Here is a 21,119-nt window from a genome sequence, read left to right on the forward strand (position 1 = left end):
CAATGAAAAGTATGTTAGTTATTTATTGCTTCATAGCAAATTACTTCAAAGCTAAGTGATTTAAAAGTTTTTGTTTTTTTTTTTTTACATTTATTTATTTTTGAGAGACGGAGCACAAGATGGGGAGGGGCAGAGAGAGAAGGAGACATAGAATCCAAAGCAGGCTCCAGGCTCCGAGCCCGACGCAGGGCTCGAACTCACAATCTGTGAGATCATGACCTGAAGTTGGATGCTTAACCAACTGAGCCACCCAGGCACCCCCAAAGCTCAGTGATTTAGATGGCAACAAACATTTATTGTCTCACACAACCTCTGTGTGTCAGGAATTCAGGAGCGATTGGGCTGGGTGGTTCTGGCTCAGGGTCTCTTATGAGATCACAGTTAAGATATTGGCAGGGGCTGCAGTCATTTAAAGACTTGAATGAGGCTGGAGGATCCATTTCTAAAAAGGCCCAGTCACACGACTGGGAAGTTGGTGCTGCCTCTTGGCAGAATGTTTCTGCTCCTTGCCATGTGGACTTCTCCAAAGGGCTCCTGAGTGTCCTCACAGCATGGTGACTGGCTTCCCTCAGAGAAAATGATTCATGGAAGCAAGATGCAAATCACAATGTCTTTTATGACCTAGCATCAGAAATACACATTGTTATTTCCTCAATATCCTATTAGTTCTACAAGTCCTCCCTCTTCGGTGCGGGAGGAGATGATACTATAGTGTAAATACTAGTAGATAGGGATCACTGGAGGCCATCTTTGAGGCTGGTTACCACAGAAGAGAAAATATAACTACTTAGGGACCAAGGGGGAAGTGTTCTGCCTGGATTCCTAACTTTCTCATGAATTATATGATCTTAGATGATTTGTAATATCTTAGTCTCAATTTCTTAATTTCTAAAGATGCTACAGGCTCTTGAAATGACGGAAAATCAGGGACTTACAGAGTGAGGACCTCAGTTCAAATTGCAGTCCTTTCTCCCTTGCTGGAAGGTCTAAAGCAAGCCACTTACAGCTCTGAAGAATGGATTTCTGATCTCAAGTGAGGACAGTCCTGAGGGTTATAACAGATAATGGATGTGGACATATCCTGTAAATCTAAGGTTTGTGAACTTGTGAGGTATTGTTTTATTTCCTCATGGGCAAGCTGAAGTATAGGAAGCCAGATGGCAGGTTCATTACCATACAGAATAAAGTTACGCTACTCTGCAATGCATTATGAGCCTCCAAACAGCCTCTTCTACCTGCCAGCCTAGGGTGGAAGCTTTTGAACTATGTCAGGTGGTTATTATAATACAAACTAAAAGCCATATCATTTCATATGTGTATTTTACAATTTATAAATAGCTTTTACTGGCAGTATGTTATTTGGGCATTCGTTGTTGTTGTCGTTGTTGTTGTTGCCAACGTAAAATAACTTGTTTATGAAAGTTCTTTTGAAACTAGTAATGTTTAGACATGTGAATGTATACTATTCATGCTGGCTGTTACTTTTATGATTGATTATCATCCTCTCCCTTTAAATAGGCAAAGTCAGCCACTTAGGTCCCATCCTTATTTTCTATCACATGAGAAATGTGCATCTCAGAAAAATTAAGTGGATTATCTAAGGTCACAGAGGTACTTAGGATGAATCTGTGGAGATATGTCTTATGTCTGTGGTTATCTTTTATTTTTAAGAATCCTGTTCGTAGGGGCGCCCGGGTGGCTCAGTCGGTTGAGCGTCCGACTTCAGCTCAGGTCACAATCTCGCGGTCAGTGAGTTCGAGCCCTGAGTCGGGCTCTGGGCTGACGGCTCAGAGCCTGGAGCCTGCTTCCAATTCTGTGTCTCCCTCTCTCTCTGCCCCTCCCCCGTTCATGCTCTGTCTCTCTCTCTGTCTCAAAAATAAATAAATGTTAAAAAAAAAAAAAAAAAAAAAAAAAAAAAGAATCCTGTTTGTAGAATGCTTGTGTGGCTCAATCAGTTGAGTGTCAGACTCTTGATTTTGGCTCAGGTCATAATCTCAGGATTGTGGGATTGAGCCCTGTGTTGGGCTCCATACTGAGCACAGAGCCTGCTTAAGATTCTCTCTCTCCCTCTCTCTCTGCCCCTCCCCTACTTGTGCTCTCTCTCTCTGTCTCTCTTTAAATGTTTATTTATTTATCTTGAGAGGGAGAGAGAGAAAAATGGGAGAGAAAATGTGCAAGCAGATCAGGGGCAGAGAGAGAAGGAGAGAGAATCCCAAGCAGGGTCCTCATTGTTGGCATGGAGCCCGGCACAGGGGTCAATCTCACAAACTGTGAGATCATGACCTGAGCTATAATCAAGATTTAGATGTTTAACTGACTGAGCCATCCAGGCTCACCACTCTCTCTCTTAAAAAAAAAAAAAAATCCACTTCTCGACTACTGAGATGAAAAAGGCAATAAAAGGAATCATAACTATTATTATTAAATTTTATAAACACATAGTATGGTCTTTCTTCATGACAGGTGCTGGAGTCATAAAGAGGAAGAAACCGTGGTTTGCGGCTCACTTCCTGGTGGACATGGCAGATACAGTCAGGCTAGATGTACATGTGAGTCATTTCAAGGTAGTAGGATACATCTCTTTGCAGAAGTTCATTAAAAGTATGTGCCTTGGTGGAAACATTGGTGGACAAAATAGTCTTCTGTTCAAGGATATGAAGAGAAGGGGAGTGGTGCTTTGGGCTGGACTTTGAGGGCAGTAAGGGAGCTTCTAGGTCAGTGAAGGTGAAAGGCATTGTGGCAAAGTGGGGAGCTTGGCAGCAGCTTGTTTCAAAAGAGAGGGGGTACTGAGGCTAGATTTGAATGGCCCTGAAGGCATATCACAGCTATTTTGGATTTAGTTCTATACATGGTGGAGAACCACTGGCATATTAAAAGACCTTTTCCTCAGGGGCACCTTGGTGGCTCAGTCAGTTGAGTGTCCGACTCTTGATTTCCGCTCAGGTCATGATCTCACAGTTCGTGAGATCCAGCCCCATGTCAGGCTCTGTGCTGACAGCCTGGAACCTGCTTGGGATTCTCCCTCCTTTCCTCCCTCTCTCTCTGCCCTTCCCCTGCTTGTTTTCTCTCTCTCTCTCTCTCTCTCTCTCTCTCTCTCTCTCAATAAATAAATAAATAAATAAATAAATAAATAAAATTAAAAAAAAATCTTTTCTTGATTATAAAAGTATAGAGAAAGCTTTTGGACAGGGTGATGGCATGAAGAGAGTTATGAAAAATGTGTTATAAAAAGGGCAAGAATGAAAGCAGTAAGCTCATAGTTGATGAAGTGGGTCAGACTGGAATGAAAGAGAGTTTTGTCTTGACCTGTACTTAAGGATAAATGAATCTGTAGCCTTTGAGCAGTAGCTCAAAGGGGTCAAGAAGCCTTTTCCATAAAGGGCTAGATGGCAAATATTTTAGACTTTCCTGGCCATACGGTCTCTGTGGCAAATACTCGACTCTCCAATTGTGGGAAAGCAGCCATAGACAATATGTAAATGATTGCATTTGGCTGTGGTCCAATAAAACTTTATTTATGGATGATAAATTTGAATTTTATATAATTTTCACATAATTTCATAGAATTTTCACATGCTATGAAATATTACTCTTCTCTTGAATTTTTTCAACTATGTAAAAATGTGGAACCCATTCTTGGTTTCTGGGCCTTCCAAAAGCAGGCAATGGAATGCGTTTCACCCACAGGCCATAGTTTGCCCACTCATGGTAGCCTATTGCAATTCCATTGCCATATTTACCTGTGTGGTCTTGGAACATGCAGGCGTGCCAGTCATGGTAAATGCAAACTTCACAGGGCAACCTCCGTCTCCAGGTCACATTTGGAGTTGAAACACACCCATAGATAGAACTGAAGCACAAGAAAGCGGAGGACGCATGTCTGTTGGAGCCATCTTCCCCACAGGCTGCTGAGAGTCTGTGGGCAGGTTGGGGGAATCCTTGAATTTCTAACTCAGACTTTCTTCATGTGCCTCTGCACTGGTTGTCCCAGGCTGGGGTCTGGTGACTGCAGTCAGGCCAATGGATGGAATAGCTGGGCTCAGAAGACAGAAAAACATGCCTGCAAATTAGGTGGTGATGGGAGACTGGGTGAAAGGAAGACATGTCAATCTGGCACATTTAGTGCGGCAATGTAAGGTCCAGTCTTGCTTTGGAAAATGTCTATTCAAGTCCTTTGCCCTATTTTTTTTTTAAGAGAGAAAGAGAGCATGTGAGTGGAGGAGAGGGGCAAAGGGAGAGAGAGAGAATCTAAGTAGGCTCCAAGCTCAGTGTGGAGCCTGAGACAGGGCTTGACCCCACAACTCTGGGATCATGACCTGAGCTGAAATCAAGAGTCGCACACTCAACCCACTGAACCACCCAGACACCCTCTTTGCCTCACTTTTAAATCAGCTTATTTGTTTTGATGCTATGGAGTTGTAGGATGTCCTTATGTATTTTGGATACTAATTCCTTCTCATGTTTGAAAATATTTTCTCCCTTCTGTAGTTTGCCTTTTCACTCTATAGATTGCTTTCTGCTGTGTAGAAGCTTTTTAGTTTTATGGAGTCCTGCTTGTCTAATTTGGGATTTATTTCTTGTGCATTTATTTCCTGTGTCAAATCTGAGAAACCATTGCCAAGTCCAAGGTCATGGAGCTTCTCCTCCATGTGTTCCTCTAGGAGTTTTATACTCTCGGGTCTTATGTTCAAATCCATGATCCAATATATTTTTGTCCATTAATGTTAATAAGTATTCATGGAAATATACATAGTACTTGCATTATCTCATTGATCATACTCATAATCATGTTTCCTGTGAGAAGAAGCAAAACCAAAAGGGATACAATATTCCATTTCGAATTGCTCAACCAATCAATGGTAGATGTTGGGACCCGCCCCCGGATCATTTGACTCCAAATGCTATTATCTTTCACCCACCCTACCTGAACCTTTATATGGTACCTTTTGAAAGGGGTTGAAGAGGGCATGAGGAGAGAAGGGAGGGCTAATGGAACACCCAACTCTGCCTTCTTCTCCTTTTTTAAATATTTATTTATTTATTTTGAGAGAGAGAAAGGGAAAGAGAGAGTGAGCCCAGAGGAGGGACAGAGAGAAAGGGAGAGAGAGAGAGAATCCCAAGCAGGCTCGGCATTGTCAGCATGGAGCCTGAGGTGGGGCTCAGTCCCATGACCCTGGGATCATGACCTGAGCTGAATCAAGAATCAGACGCTTACCTGGCTGAGCCACCTAGGTGCCCCGAGTCTGACTTCTGAACAAAACATAGCAGGGATGTATTTGTTCAGTTTCCTAAGGAGAGTGATCAGCTTTCTTGGTCTATTTTGTCCTCCCTGAGTACCCTGCTCCCCACCCTTGTCTCTCTTCCCCATCCCTCTTGCTACCCACCGCCAGCAGTTGCAAGCAATTATTACTATGTCCAGGCTAAGGGACATAAAAGCAAATGATATCTTAGCAGATCTGATTTTAAAACCCAACAACCTAAGTATTTGAACTTCAGTCACATGTGGCCAACGCAGATTCTGTTTTTCATCAATTATATTTTCGTCGAAGAGGGAAGGACAGAACTAAGGGGACAACACGTTTATCTCAGTGTGTGCTATTGGAACTCCCTGGTTGGGCTTTATCTAGCATGGTGAAATAATAAATGAGGAGCAATCATGAAAAATATCCAGTTTTACGCTTCTATCTAAATCAGGCATGTCCTTTCCAAGACTGTCAGCGAGCATTTCAATGAAGAATCCTCTTCTAGGCTTTGTGACAGGATGGATAGCTTTCTGAACAAATGGCCTGGGTCCCCCCCTATAAGATGGCTAGACTAAGAATGGTATCCTAGAAGCCAAAGCTGCTTGCTGTGTTTTCTCAGAACGTGCAGAATTGGGTGATTTCCTCCCTACCTCTGTCTTTCTGTCTTCAGCCACACCTGGTCCATACAGTCCGATTCCACACCTTTTATCCTCCTTATGAAACATAAAGCACGGGCCCCACTGCTTTCCCACGACAGTGCCTCGCAGGGTGTTGTCCTGTATGCTATCTCTTGCCACTCCTTATCCAGTTTCAGATGGGGGTCATCTATATTTATAAGTAGTCTAGATTTTCATGGCAATTCTGAAGACAGAAGGAGGATGGAGGTATATTATGTACCCTGGGGCCAATTTCTCAGATCCCTGTGGACATATTCTCTTTTTCCAGCCCTTCTCTCTTGTCACCTCCTCCCCCTACTTTCTCCGATGCTTCCCTCCGTGCCTCTAATCCTTGGTCCTTTCTTCCCACTTCTGAATCATCTTCCAGGTCTTTTAACCTCTCAACCCTGTGTGACAAGCCACATGGCTCCACCCTGCTTTTACTTCCAAGATCTTCCAGATACCGGGATCCATTCTCCGTAGAGAGCTGTGCGGGATTTTAATGACAAAAATTTGTTATGTTGTGTTTAGAAGACCCGATTTCTTATCTTTGTCTTCTCCATTTACAAACTGTGTGAGATTATGCAAAATACTTTATGTCTTGAAACAAGTTTCCTTTCTGTAGAATGAAACTAACATCTGTTCTGCTATCTGGAGGATCATCAAAATATAAAATCATCATAGCAAATATGTGTGGAGCACCGACCGTGTCCCAGGCACCATGCTGAATGTTTTAGGCATGTGGTCCCACTTACCTTATGATGTTGGAACTATTATCACCCCCGTCTCACAGACTACTAAATTAAGTGTCTGAGCTGCTAAGTAACTTGTCCAAGGTTTTCTAGCAGGTAAGGAGCAGAGCCAAGACTGAAATTTGAGACAGGAACCTCAGTACTCCAAAGGGACCATTACAAGAATCTGTGGTGGTACCTGGCCCAGATAAGGGCTCATACCCATTTGCTCACTGAATGGGAGAACTAGATTACATACTTTTCTTGTAGGAGAATGGGAGGTATGGTGTGATTTTCCAAAAAAATCAGGATAACTTGAAATTACTCACTTTACTAGCTTTATTGGTAAGTCACGTTGCTGCCATGTATATAATATGTCCCGTAGAAGCACGCCTGTCTAGTGTAGTGGCTGTGGAAAGAGACCAGGATTTAGGAACGGGACAAGCAACTTAAACTTTCTAAGCCTCCGTTTTCATCTGTATTTTTTATAATTCTAATTTATAAAAGCATCCATGTTATAGGTTGCTGTAAAGGTTCAATGAGATCATGCCTGCGGAATGTTTAACACGTAGCTTGGCATATACTAATCATTCAGCTCATGTTGTCTGTTAATGACAACCACAATCATGGTGAAGTAATAATGAATTGATAACATATCAGCATGAGAGTTCCGCTGAGTTTTGATTTTGCCCCGCTCCTCTGTTTGGTGGCTGTGCGATTTTTTATGGTCCCTATTGAGTGGTTTGACATTGGCAGAGGTCGAAGGGGGGATTCTGATACACATACAGAACGGGAAGCCAGAGACTTGTAGTTAAATCATTTCTATTACTCACTTGTTTTGTAAGCTTGAGCAAGTTACTTTTTCTAAATTAATCTTACATGTAAAAGTAACAATGAAAACACCTGCCCTTCCTCCCCACCCCCTACCTACAGTGTGAGGTTTGGCTGATACAGTGATTGTGACGGTGCTTTATGAACTCTAAGTGCTGTGTAGGTGTTATTTTTTTTCCCCCTCCCTTCCATCTGAGAGCAGTGCTTTTCAGCTCCCCTTAAATGACCCAACACTTTGCCCTTGGTTAATAAACACATTTGTGCATGAGCATTTGGCTAATAATGGGAACTACCTTTGCAATACATGTTTTCCCTTCAACAGCAAAGTGGGCCATTGTGAGCTAAACTGTAGCTGTGACATTTACAATAATAAGTTTATAAGAGCAATCGCTACCTTGCCTATTTTGCTAGTATGGCATAATAGAGACGATTTAGGATGATTAGATCTGCAAACTGACAGTTTGAAGGAATGGTCAGAGAGGAGAGTGAAGAGAAATGAGTGCCTGAGATCCTGAATTTGCAATCAGATCGAGAAAGAATAACCTCTGAGAAGAGCTACCATTTATTTCAGGGTGTACCATATACCAGTCACTTTCTAGGAAACTTCTCTAAGCCTTCCGACAATGTTGTGATTTATGTATGCAATATTGTGATTTATAAGAAATATATTTTTGGTCATTCAAATGATCAAAATATAATATTCCTTATGTATTTGGTTCTTGTCCAGGGTTTCTGGCTTATAGCTCCTAAACCCCTTGAAATTTCTTGTGATAAGGGCAACAAAGTTACCTTTTTTATGTTAATGAGGTGACTTTTGGAAAGGATGGGGGTTGGGGCTGGTTGCCAGGAGAACCAAGCATGTGACTGGAGGGGTGGAACTTTCAGTTTACCCCCAGATGGGGCGGTGGGGGTGGGGAATGGGAAAGGGACTGGAGATTGAATCAGCCAATGACCAATGACTTAGTCGTGACTATGTAATGAAGCCCCCATAAAAACCCAAAGGACCAGATTGGGAGAGCTTCCAGGTTGGTGAACATGGAAGGAGGGGGGTTTGGAGAGAGTGGTGTCCTGGAGAGGGCATGGGAGCTCCGCCCTCTTTTCTCACACCTCACCCTGTGCATCTTTTCATGTGGCTGTTGATTCATATTCTTTATCATATCCTTTAATAAACTGCAAACCTAAGTAAATGGTGTTTCCCTGAGTTCTGTGAGCCACTCTAGCATATGAGTCGAACCTGGGGAAGAGATTGTTGGAACCTCCAATCCGCAGCTGGTAGGTCAGAAGTACAGGTAAAACCTGGGGCTTGCAACAGGAGTCTGAAGTGGGGTTGGGGGCAGTCTTGTAGGACTGAACCCTTGACCTGTGGGATCTGATGCTATCTCTGGGTAGATGGTGTTAGAATTCAGGTGAATCCTTGGATACCCTGCTGGTGTCCGAGAATTGCTTGGGGTTGTATGTGTGGGAACTCCCACCTCCCTTTCCACCATGTTGGATTGGGTAAGAAAACCTAAAAGACGGCATTACCATTCTTGTTTTATGGATGAGGAAACTGAGGCTCAGATGTTTAGGTCATCCATCTGCCTCCTTTGAATCTTAGTTCTCAGAATATGGACCACCACTTAACTGGTTTCACAAGCCAAAGTGCTCTGAGTTGGCATTGATGTACTCCTTTCTCTTACTTCCCTGATCCAATGTATCATGACAACCTAAATGATTTTAGTTCTTAAGTATCCCCTAGATTCTGTTCACTCTTTCTATTCATGTCATCACTAGCTCTTGTATGAATCACGGCACTGGACTTCTACCCGGGTACCGGTGTCCATGCTGTCCTCTGATGTGTTCACGCTTGGGACTGATCATGTCCTGCAGCCCCATACCACTCAGAAGGAGGGCAGACCTCTTAGCCGTGGTCACAGGTGCCTCTGCATTGTTCAGACCTCTCCATGGGCCCCTCTTCTCTGCTCCGTACTGTGCACACTCACTCTCCCAGGCTGGACGTGGTCCATCCCAGCACTGTGCCCTTGCCTGGGATGCTGGCTCTTCCTCATTTCGCCCTCTTATCCTTCTCATCTCTGCTCCAGCGTTCCCCCTAAGGCAAGCCTTCTTTGACCTTTGCAAGAAAGACACATCCTCCTGGTGGATGCCCTCACAGTTCCGGGGAACCTTCCTTCCCAACACTTATAACAGTTGCTATAACTTGGGTAACAGGTATGCTGGTATCTGTCTCTGCCTCCAAAGTGTAAAGCCAGGAAGGCAGGGCTGGTATCTGAGTTCCTAGAGCCTAGCATGCTAAGGGAGATATTGCTGAGTTTGTGGGGGACTTGGTCAAGGCATTGCAGCTAGGAAGTGACAGACTGGGGATTTAAACTCATTTCTTTCTGACTCTAAAGACTTTGCACTTAATACCATTCACTTTAGGGCAGTGTCATTCTAGCAGTAGGACTGATAAGTATACTTTATACTAAGATCAAACATATTTTGGTTCCATCAGATAAAGTTTGATAAAAATGGATTATTAAGAACAGATTTGATAAGCCGAGCTGCCTGCCCAAGGTTTGGGGATTTTGCATCAAAGAGAAATGTAATGAAAATGGATCAACCTGGGCTGATGGGAGGGGGTGGGGGCTGGAGGGTGAAGGAGAGTGGCTCATTCTATAGTGCCCTTGACCCTTGCCTTTTCTGCATTCTACGTGGAGCTCCCTACCCTGAGTGCAGTGAGATAATGATGAATGATCTCTGTTGGATTGTGTGTGTTGGCTTATGTATGAGTGAAGCAGTTTCTTTGAATCAGTGAAGTTGCGCAATTGAGGAATTGGTAGAAAATTCCAAGTATGCCATCATACTTTGTCTTAAGCACCGCCCCCCTGCCCCAGAAACCACATCATCTTGAACTTACTTTTATTTACTGGTACTGATGGCTACGGGATGGAGGAGAAGGAGAGAAGAGCCAACACTTAGCTCCTGGTTTTAGTTCTGCTACAAATGAGCAAATGGAATTTGATCAATCCCCTTTTAACCTCTCTGGGCCTCAGTTTCCTCATCTGAAAAATCAGAGTGAATAAGCAGGCCTGAGTTCCTTTCAAGTCGGACACTCCATTCTCTGTCTTCCTACTGTTGAAATACTTATGGAAACCATTGTTCTCTCACTCTCTCCTTCGGACATTATGACTTCTGTGTTGTCTTTTGGGGTCATCGCCCACCTAAATGACCCCTCACGGAAATGAAATCTTTAATCATTTCCACCGGGTAAGTGCAAAGGCTGAAGGGAAGCACTAGCTGTCAATAGCTCTGCGGATGGCAAATTAGTTCAGGGAGATAGGATCCGTGCAAACACGTGCTTAGACAGCCATAATTTGCCTTTCATTTTCCTTTGCAACTTAGAAGAAAGTGAATAATTTCCAATGAGCCTCTCATTTGAACATATTGAAAAAACATGTCATTAGCAAAAGGAGCATTTAGTTGCTTGATTACCATATTTCTCCAAGTATGAGGGACAGTCATTTTTTCAGTTGGGGGTAATTAGCTGAGCAGAAAGATGCAAAATCTCGGGGGCAGCAAAATCCTTGTATGTCTTCTATGGGTGTGGAGACAGCAAAGTGAAAAAAGGGAGAGCTTATGAGGCCATTAAACACCTAGGGATGTGGTCAGCCGTATCTCCTATGGATAGCCGGATAGAAGTCTCTAAAACTGTGGATGGAAATATGTTTATAGGGTCTCATTAACCCAAGAAAAGTGCAAAACAGAAAGGACTAAAAACAATGTAAATTTTTAAAATTCAGTGTTTGATTTGCTTATCTGCTTCTGATGCTTTCTTGTCATCACAGTTACATTTTCCTTCTTCCTGTCTATGGCCACCTGGCTTATGAGCTACAAGGGTGACCTGGGCAAGTTGCTTCAATTCTCTATATTTTGAGTTTATACACTTTGGGGAAATAATCCTGGATTTTCATATCTTGAGATAATATTGTTCAGATCTCCTAAGATCATTGGTTACATACGGGCTTTGGAAAACTCACCACCCACCATGGTTGAGGGCAACTGTTTCTTGGGGTTTGCCTGGTACCAACAGGGTGGACTGGAGAGCAGTGTCAGGAGGGGATGTTAGGATTTTCATAGATTCTTTTTTTTTCTCCAGAAAGAAAACATTGCACTTGTATTTGAAGACACCTCTCTGGACAGGCATATGGAAATCCTAAGGTTGTCAGAGCTTTGTGCTTATTCTAGAGTAGTGCTTCAAGATTTTAGGCAGTGCCATGGTTTTCCATTACAGATTTTAGGCAACAGGCTGGTCATGGTGTCCCTAACATGCAAGAATCTTGTCAATGACGGGGCATGGAAGACTGGGATCACATCTTCTTTCCCTTCAGGCTGGGCAGTCACAGGAGGGCAATGTGAAAAATTTAATTGGAACATATATCAGTGGTAATAAGGAATCAATCTCTTAAAGGTTTCCTAGGAGAGTCCCTGACGATTTATAAAAGAAACAGCATTGATTAAATGACTCTGATGCATCCTTCTCCATGGAGACAACTCAGGTCAGTAGGCTACTTAGGACCTCGTGTTCCCCTTTGCCAATAACCCCCACTCATAGAATTTATTTAGGGAGTAGCTCGTGCTATTTAACTCAATATTTTGATTAGCAGGGCTAGCATTCATGGAATATCAATATAAATTGCACTATCATACCAGACTTCATTTAACAATTATCTGCTCTAATTCAATTTTTCTTTAAGAACAGAATTTTTTTTTTATAACTAAGTTTATCATTAGGACCGTGAACATTTTACAATGCTGGAAAAACCTATTTGAATTTCTTTTCACTTAAAACCTGTAGCCTTTTATATAAGCCAATGTTCATAAATATTGTACTTTCCCACTCTAGAAAAATTGGTGTTTAGAGCAAAGTATGAACAAAAAGCCATCTGTTACCCCAACTCCAAAGATTAAACAATACTGTTAATCTCTTAGTCTAATTCTGGTCCTTTTTACTGCACCTGTATTTCATATAGTTTCATCACATGTCACAAAAATTGTATATATATTACATAAAAAATTTTTTTTAATGTTCACTTATTTTTGAGAGAGAGAGACACAGTGCAAGCTGTGGAGGGCAGAGAGAGAGGGAGACACAGAATCGGAAGCTGGCTCCAGGCTCTGAGCTGACAGCAGAGAGCCTGATGCCATGAGATCATGGCATGAACCATGAGATCATGACCTAAGCCAAAGTCAGATGCTTAACTGACTGAGCCACCCAGGTGTCCCTATATTACATTAAAATAACACATTTGATTATTATAAATGAAATACATGTTTCATATGTACAAATAGAACACATAAAAAAACATAAAAAGGAAAACTAAGGTCACTTAGAATCTTCCCAGATAATCACCATTAAAATTTTGGTGTATTTTCTCAGAATATTCTTTTCTAGGCCTTTTCTCTTTTTTCTTCCTATTAAATTCTTCAAAAATACAGAAAAGACAGAGACTAAGATAACCGACACCCATGTATCCAACATCAAAGTATCAAAAATATGAATATTTTTCTACATATAGTTCAGATTCTTTTATTTATTTATTTTTTGTTATCCAGTGTCCCTCTTCTTCCCCCCCCCCTTTTTTTGGCAAAATGGAACATTACAGATACAGCTGATGCTCCCTGTGCTCATTTTTATCTTTTCAAGATTTATCCATATTGAAATGTGAAACTCTAGTCTATTTAATTTCACTGCTGACTAATATTCTACCAAATGGACATATCTACACTATTGCCATATGCATTCCCATGTAGGTCTCTTGAAAAGCATCTCTTAACATGTGTGGCATTGTTAATATGTGGGGCAGGCTTGTGTCCAACTTTACCAGACATTGACAAATTGTTTAAAGTGGTCGTAATAATTTGTATTCCCATAAGCGACATTGGACAGCTCGTTTTGTTTTTGGCTTCACTTGGTATTGCTAAGCTTTAAAGTGTTTGCTAATCTTAACGTAAAATGGCTTCTTTCATTGTATGTTGCCTATACCTTATTATTGGTGATACATGTGACTTTTATTTGTAAGTCACAGCTGGTATGGATTTGCTTTTCAGTTCAACTCATTTATTGAGTACTCATCAAGTTCAGGGTTTTCTGAGGTTGCTAAGCAGGGCTGCTGCCAAGCCTGGCCGCTCAGATCTACCTTCTCCAGCCCTCCACCACCATCAGTATTGCTGTCTTCTGGTTCTAGAGTTCTCCTTCTTCCCCTTCTCCTCCCTGGGAAGGTTCTGGCTATAGAAATCAGCTGCAGTAACAGGAAGGATTCTATTAAAGCAACTCTCATCATCTTACCTACTAATCATGCTGACCATAAAATATACTTAAATTAATTATACAAGTTATACATGAAACCAGAGCATATACATGCAATACCAGAGCATATGGAAAGTGCAAATCCTCTTACAATCTTGTCCCCCTTATCCAATAAATAACCACTTGTAGATAACCTGTGCTTTTTCCTTCCTATTTGTGTTTATGCACCAATACAATGAATGTTATTGAACATGTCTCTTGGGTTCATAAAATTTTTTTAACTTAATATGATCTGTCACCATCTGTGCAGTATTCTATAGTATGGAAGCACCATAACTAACCAAATTCTGCTAATTATGGGCTAAATTTAGGTGCTTCCAGTTTTCCATTTGTGAACAATGTTGGGGAAAACATTCCTGCAAATGTTTTTGGACATCTTTGGACATTTGCCTCAGGAGAAAATTTCTAGAAGTGCTATTTACATACCAATTTTTTGAGTTCCTGATAAATTGGTGACTTCTCAGTAGGTTTTGGACGTAGTACGTCGATTCTGTGAACTTTATGTTTTGTGTAAAATGGTGGAAGTCATAGTAACTGCCTGATAGGGTAGTTGTTTTTTTTTTTAAGTTTACTTATTTATTTTGAGAGAGAGAGATAGAGAGTGAGAATGTGCACATGCAACCAGGGGAGAGGCAGTGAGAGAGAGAAAGGGATAGAGAGAATCCCAAGCAGGCTGTGTACTGTCATCACAGAGCCCAACTTGGGGCTTGATGCCATGAACAGTGAAATCATGACCTGAACCAAAATCAAGAATTGCCCACTTAACCAACTGAGCCACCCAGGGTCCCCAATGATAAGGTAGTTTTGAGGACTGAATGAGATAATGTATATAAAGTTTGTACACAGAGTTTGGACCATAGTAGAGGTTCAATCAATGTCTGTTTTTCATCTCTTTCTCAGCAAAAAGGAAGTATCAAAAACGGAAATGAAACACATTTCCACTCATATCAGATTTTGGTCTAGAGCTGGAATTGTTCTCCAATATCTCTAACAGATTTCTATGGAAAGAAAGATATATTGCCCATTCAGAATGTAAAAAGAAGGGTAATAGAGGGAAAAATTCTTCAGTCATCTTTGTGAAAAGCCATCATGTGGACTGTATTTCTCAAATGGTAAAGTGAGGCAGAAAGGCAGCTCTTGATAATTCTTGCTTTCTTGCCATCAGTTTCCCACTGCTTTTATTCTCTTGTCTGGGAATAATTGTAATGATTGTAACAATTATAAAAAATAACAAAAACAGTTATTCCAGAATTCCAGAATTTCTGGAATGCACTGGCTCTAGTAAGGAGGAAACAGAGATGGTTAATTTTTCCCTTTATCCTTCAAAGTTGCTCTGGGGTTCATTCTTATCCATCCTTTAGATAAAGAATTTGGCATCTTATGTATTTTTTTAAACAACTTTAGGGTTTAAGAAATCTTATCCCATTTAATTTCAAAATTTTAAAATCTCATCCAATTTAAAACCTATTCTTCCTTGCATATTTTAATGTTTAGAAAAATCAATGAGAAATGCTAAAATTCAATGGATAATTTTAAGTGGCATCATAAAAACTATGTAAATATTCCAAAAGAAGTCAGAAAAAAGGAACAGGGACAAAAAGCTGAGGGGACAAACAGAAAACCAACAAAATTTCAAAGCAAATAATGAAATGATGGACCTAAATCCAATCACATCATTCAGTCACCAGTAAGTCAATATTTAATAACATTAAATGTTAATAAGCTACACACTCCAATTAATATGTAAAGATTGCTACTTGGTTAAAAAAAACAACAACAAAGCTCAAAGACCCAATTATAGGGTGTCTATAAGAGATTCACTTCAAATATAAAACTATAGATAGATTTAAATAAATATATTTTAAGAATATACTATGCAAACAAAATGATAGAAGTAGCTGGAGTAGCTATATTAATATTGGACAATATGTGTTATAAGTCAAAAAGAAAAAGAAGGATCTTTCCTGATAATAAAAGAATCAATTCACCAGGAAGCACAAACATTAAAAAAATATATAAGTACCTAATAACAGAGCTTTAATCTACATGAAGCAAAATAAGTAGTAATAGATAATCCACAATTTTTATTGGTAATTTGAATACCCATATCTCAAGCAATTGATAGATCAACTAGACAAAATTTAGCCAAGCTAATTTATAGAAGACTATACGCAACAACCACAGAAGACACATATTTTTCAAGTGTATATTGTATTCACCAGCATATGGTAAATCACAGTCTGGGTCATTAAAAAAAAATTCAATAGTTTAAATCAAATTGAAACCACACACAGTATGTTCCCTGACCACAATAAAATTAAAATAGAAATCAGCAATAAGATATGTAGGAAAGTTTCAACTATTTGGAGATTAGACATAATCCACGGAGCAAAGAGAAAAATCACAGGAGAAAATAGAAAACATTGTAATATGAATAGCAATAAAAATAAAACATATCAATATTTGTAGAATACAGCTGTAGGAGTGCTTAGAGGGAGAGTTATAGCTCTATATGCTAATATTAAGAAAAGGGAAGGATCTCAACTCAATGGCTTGAAGAATATAGGGGAAACAAAAAAAGGCAAAGAAACCCCAAAGGAAATAGTATAAAGGAAATTATAAAGATAAAAGTGCAGAGATTGGATAAATGAAAACAGAAAAGAGAGAAAACTAGCAAAACAAAAGCTGGCTCTTTGAGAAGATTGTAATTAATAAACCACTAGCTATTCTGATCATGAAAAAAAGAGGAGAAAACACTAGTTCTCAATATCAGAAGAGAAAGAGGGATTATCACTACAGATCCTATAGACATGAGGAGGATAAGAAAGTATCAAGAACAACTTTAGAAGTTGAGGCCCTGCCTTTCCACTCTGGCTGCTGCTCATAAACCGATTTCCAGCAACAAGTGCTTTGGAGGATTGCAGAAAGTTTTTGAACATGACAGTGTTGAACTGAACTGAAAAATGAAATTTGCTATCTACTTACCACCAAAGGCAGAAACTGGAAAATGCCTTGCACTGTGTTGGCTGTCTGGTTTCACTTGCACAGAACAAAATGTTATATCAAACTCTGGTTCTCATCAAGCTGCCTCAGAATATAGCCTTGTAATCACTCCAGATACCAGCCCTCATGGCTGCAATATTAAAGGAGGAGATGAGAACTGGGACTTTGGCACAGGTGCAGGGTTTTATGTGGATGCCATAAAGATCCTTGGAAAACTAACTACAGAATGTACTCTTATGTAACTGAAGAGCTTCTCCAACTCATAAATGCCCATTTTCCGGTGGACCTCCAAAGGATGCCTATTTTTGGCCACTCCATGGGAGGCCACAGAGCTTTGATTTGTGCTTTGAAGAATCCTGGAAAATACAAATCTGTATCAGCATTTGCTCCAATTTGTAACCCAGTGCTCTGTCCTTGGGGCAAAAAAAAAAAACAAAAAAAAAAAAACAAAAAAAACCAACCCTTTAGTGGATATTTGGGAACAGATCAAAGTAAATGGAAGGTTTATGATGCTACCCATCTTGTGAAATCCTATCTGGGTTCTCAGCTGGACATACTAATTGATCAAGGAAAAGATGACCAGTTCCTTTCAGGTGGACAGTTACTACTTGGCAACTTTATAGCTGCCAGTACAGAAAAGAATTTCCCCTGTTTTTAGATTACAAGAGGGTTATGTAGAGTAGATTACAGCTACTACTTCATTGCAACCTTCATTACTGATCACATCAGACATCATGCAAAATACCTGAATGCATGAAAAACTTCAGATAAGAGAATTTGTTCAGGATTATAAAATTGTAATAAACAGTACTGCAGGGAAAGAGGATTTCAAGACATTGGCTTTCAGAGTGCTAAAAATACATCATTCCATAGTTGAATCACTTTCTGAGTAAATATATAAAACCAGGAGAAAAAAAAAGAGACTATTATGAACAACTTTAAGGGGACAAATTCAACAGTGTGGATGAAATGAACACATTTTTTTTTTTGGAAAATACAGCTTATAACAAGTGACACAGGATCTAGCAGAAAAATTGGTAAAAGCTTCTGCTAATCTAAAGATACATTAAGTCAATGAATATGCAAGCCACAGACTGGGAGATTGATAAATGCATTTTCTGACCAAAGACAAGATTTGAAGGTATACCAAGATTTTTTTACAACCTGACCATAAAAAGATAAAAGAACAGCAACAACAAAAACGACCCTCCAGGAGAAGGAAAGATTTCAGGATACACTTCACAAGGATGATACACAGATGGGAAAAAGTACCCGGCATGATTACTCATCAAGGAAATACAAATTAAACCACAACAAGGTACCACTCCACACCCACCAAAATGGGTGTTTGGGAAGATTAAGCAGTAGTGTTGGTAAGAATGTGGAGTGACCAAAACTCTCCCATATTGCTGGTAGGAATACAAAGTACAATGACTTTGGAAAATTTCTGGAGTTTCCTTATAAAAGTAAACACACACTTACTCTATACATCCAGTAACTTCACTGGTAAGTATTTACTCAAGGTTAAGGAAAATGTACATTTAAAAAAACAAACTTGGTAGGGGTGCCTGGGCGGCTCAGTCAGTTGGGCGTCCAACTTCAGCCCAGGTCATGATCTCACGGCTCGTGGGTTCAAGCCCCACATTAGGCTCTGTACTGACAGCTCAGAGCCTGGAGTCTGCTTCAGATTCTCTCTCTCTCTCTCTCTCTCTCTCTCTCTCTCTCTCTCTGTTCATCTCCTGCTTATGCTCTGTCCCTTTCAAAAATAAATAAATGTTAAAAAAATTTTTAAAAACAAACCTGGTAGGAGAACATAATAGCTTTATTTATATAGCCAAAGACTGGACACAGTTCTGGTGTCTGTAATCATGAGAATGCATAAGCAAATATATTAATTCATTTGTGGAATAGTACCCAGCAATACAAGCAAAAGAACTCTTGACATGTACAGCAATAGGGTTGAATATCAAAAACATTTTGCTGAAATGAAGAGTCATTACTATATAATTTTTTAACTAAATGATTTAATTTACATGGACTTCTAAAATTTGGCAAACCCAATCTATCCTTGGCTTGAAAAAAATCTAAGAGTATATGGGTGGCAATTGCCTGAGGAAGGACATAAAGGGACTTTTGGGGTTATGGTAATGTTCTGTATTTGATAAGAATTTTAGGTTATACATATTATACTTTGTCAAAACTCAGCGAATACATACTTAAGATTTGTAATTTCATCATATGTAAACTTTTTATCAAAAATTGTACTGAACTCCAGTCAATGCATGCTGAGCTGTTTAGGCAATGTATATTGATGTCTGCAACTGACTTTGAAACACATAAAAACCAATATGGAGTAATGAACGGCTAGAAAGATGGATAGATATGTGATACAGCAAGGATCTAGGTGGTGGGCGTACAGGTGTTCTCTAACATTTTTTCAACCTTTGCTGTGTGTCTGAACACTTTCATAAAAAAATAAAGGCCCCAAACCTCTTCATCCCTCCCCCTCTTTGTGACAGCCTCAGCCTGAGAAATCTGCAGTGGGGAAAGGGGAGGAAGGCAGTGCGTTTGGTGTCTGTCTGTCTGTCCACCTCATATAGCCTCTTAGTAATGGCTTCAGGCTTTTCTAGGGTTGACTAAGAGGAGAGGAGACAGGAGAAACAAGAGGGTCTTACTGAATAGGTCAGTTGCACTTGTCATCCTCTTCTCGGGGGACCTGTTTGTGGCTTCCACAGAGATTTCTCTAGTAGGAATCTCTGGCTGCGGTTTGCTAACTTAGGCAATATCGTCCGGATGGCCACTTCGAACGCCCCTACAATCTACTTCTGGTGGCCTCTTCCCACAGAGATTGCCTCACCCCCGGGAGGAAGGTTTTGGGGGCAGTCTCTTTTAATCTCTCTGGCTGGTTCTCTATTGTGGAGTCCATATTTGGCCTTGGGAAAACACACGCGCACCTTTGTCCAGCCTAACTTGCAGTATGGGCCCCTCCCAATTCAGTTATTTCTTCTTTCTGTCCCCTTCCTCCAGTCCAACCTTCTTGCCCTTGGACTTGATTCAGATGTGAATGGCAATCCCTATGTTCTTCAAACTTCAGGAGCACTTGTCGGTCTCTGAGTGGGTGTGTGAGGTTCCTTTTCACAAGCTCACTTGCCTTAAAATGAGGGGAGAGCGTTTCCCAGCCTATGGGAGCGGTGTGAGGAGAAGGCACATACAGCATATACCCCTTTTAGAGAAGTCCTCCGTCTAGCCCCCCAGGGACATTTTAGTCTTTTTAAATAAAGCTTGGGAGTGAATGATAGTCTACGCTTGTAAAACTGTCTCTTGACTTTACCCTTTGCAAGTTTTGCCTAGAAGGTCTAGTACCTGACTTTAAACCAGAGGGTTCTTGACAACTGTTGTTTGGTACTTAAGCTTTGGCTCCAATGCAAAACTTGGAGAAGATAGAAAGTTTCCATTATCCTGTAACAACAGCTCATCTGTTTCCCTTCGCTGTCTCCTGTGTAGAAGAATATTTATGAGGTACAGATGTCTGCAGGAAAGGACCCTAATGTGGAAAGGAGTCTCACAGAACTAATCCCACCTCTTTTCCTCACAGAAGAAACTCAGAGATATCAAGCTTTGCCTGGGGAAACACAACTAGGTAACAGGAGAGATTAACTAATTTCTGGTTCACTGCTCAGAAATCGGCTTTCATAGTTTCCCCTCTGCCAGGGAGATAAGAATTAAAGGCAGCAATTTTCTTCCCATTTCTGAGCCTGGGCTCCACTGCTCCACATCTTTGGCTGTGAGTGGCTGAGAGCACAGTACCGTCTCTAACGGCCCTGGCGGGACCCCCAGGCCACCTGAAACACTCAAGCTGTTGCCCCTAGAAAAGACAACTGGCCCGAAGGGCGTCTTTTGGCTTCGTGAGTCAGCTGAAAGGAGACTGGGGCTTTGAACTAGGACCGAAGATAAAGTAGAGGAGTGGAGCCTTGGAATTTCTCTGATTATCTTTTGAATAACTCTGTTTGTGGCTGACCATGAACTCTGTGCTTCCATTCTATGTTGGAATGCTTTTTATTGTCTGTATTTTAGGATGGGCCCCTCTGCTCCTGGCCTTTCTTCCGGAGGGCAGGGCAGAACTGGCACTTGCTCTCCAGGGGTGGGAGCTGGTGGAGTCAGGTGGTAAGGGAGTGACCTGAAGGCAGAGTAGCGATTTAAGCAAAGGCCTTAATGCTTTGGTCTGAACCTTGTGTTAATCTTGCTCACCAGGGCTGTGGTTGTCTTAGGGTCCTCCGTATAGTGTGGCCTCAGAGGGAAAGAAACTAGA

At 40.8% G+C, this 21,119-nt stretch overlaps 1 pseudogene; it reads left to right on the forward strand.

Annotated features, from left to right (window-relative positions):
- The first annotated feature begins 8,946 nt into the window (after positions 1-8,946).
- LOC109273295 (S-formylglutathione hydrolase-like) lies at positions 8,947-17,631 on the forward strand (annotated as a pseudogene).
- The last annotated feature ends 3,488 nt before the right edge of the window (positions 17,632-21,119 follow it).

The sequence above is a fragment of the Panthera pardus genome, unplaced genomic scaffold (assembly GCF_024362965.1).
Source record: "Panthera pardus isolate Hobbes unplaced genomic scaffold, ASM2436296v1 HiC_scaffold_24, whole genome shotgun sequence".
Classification (NCBI taxonomy): Eukaryota; Metazoa; Chordata; class Mammalia; order Carnivora; family Felidae; genus Panthera; species Panthera pardus.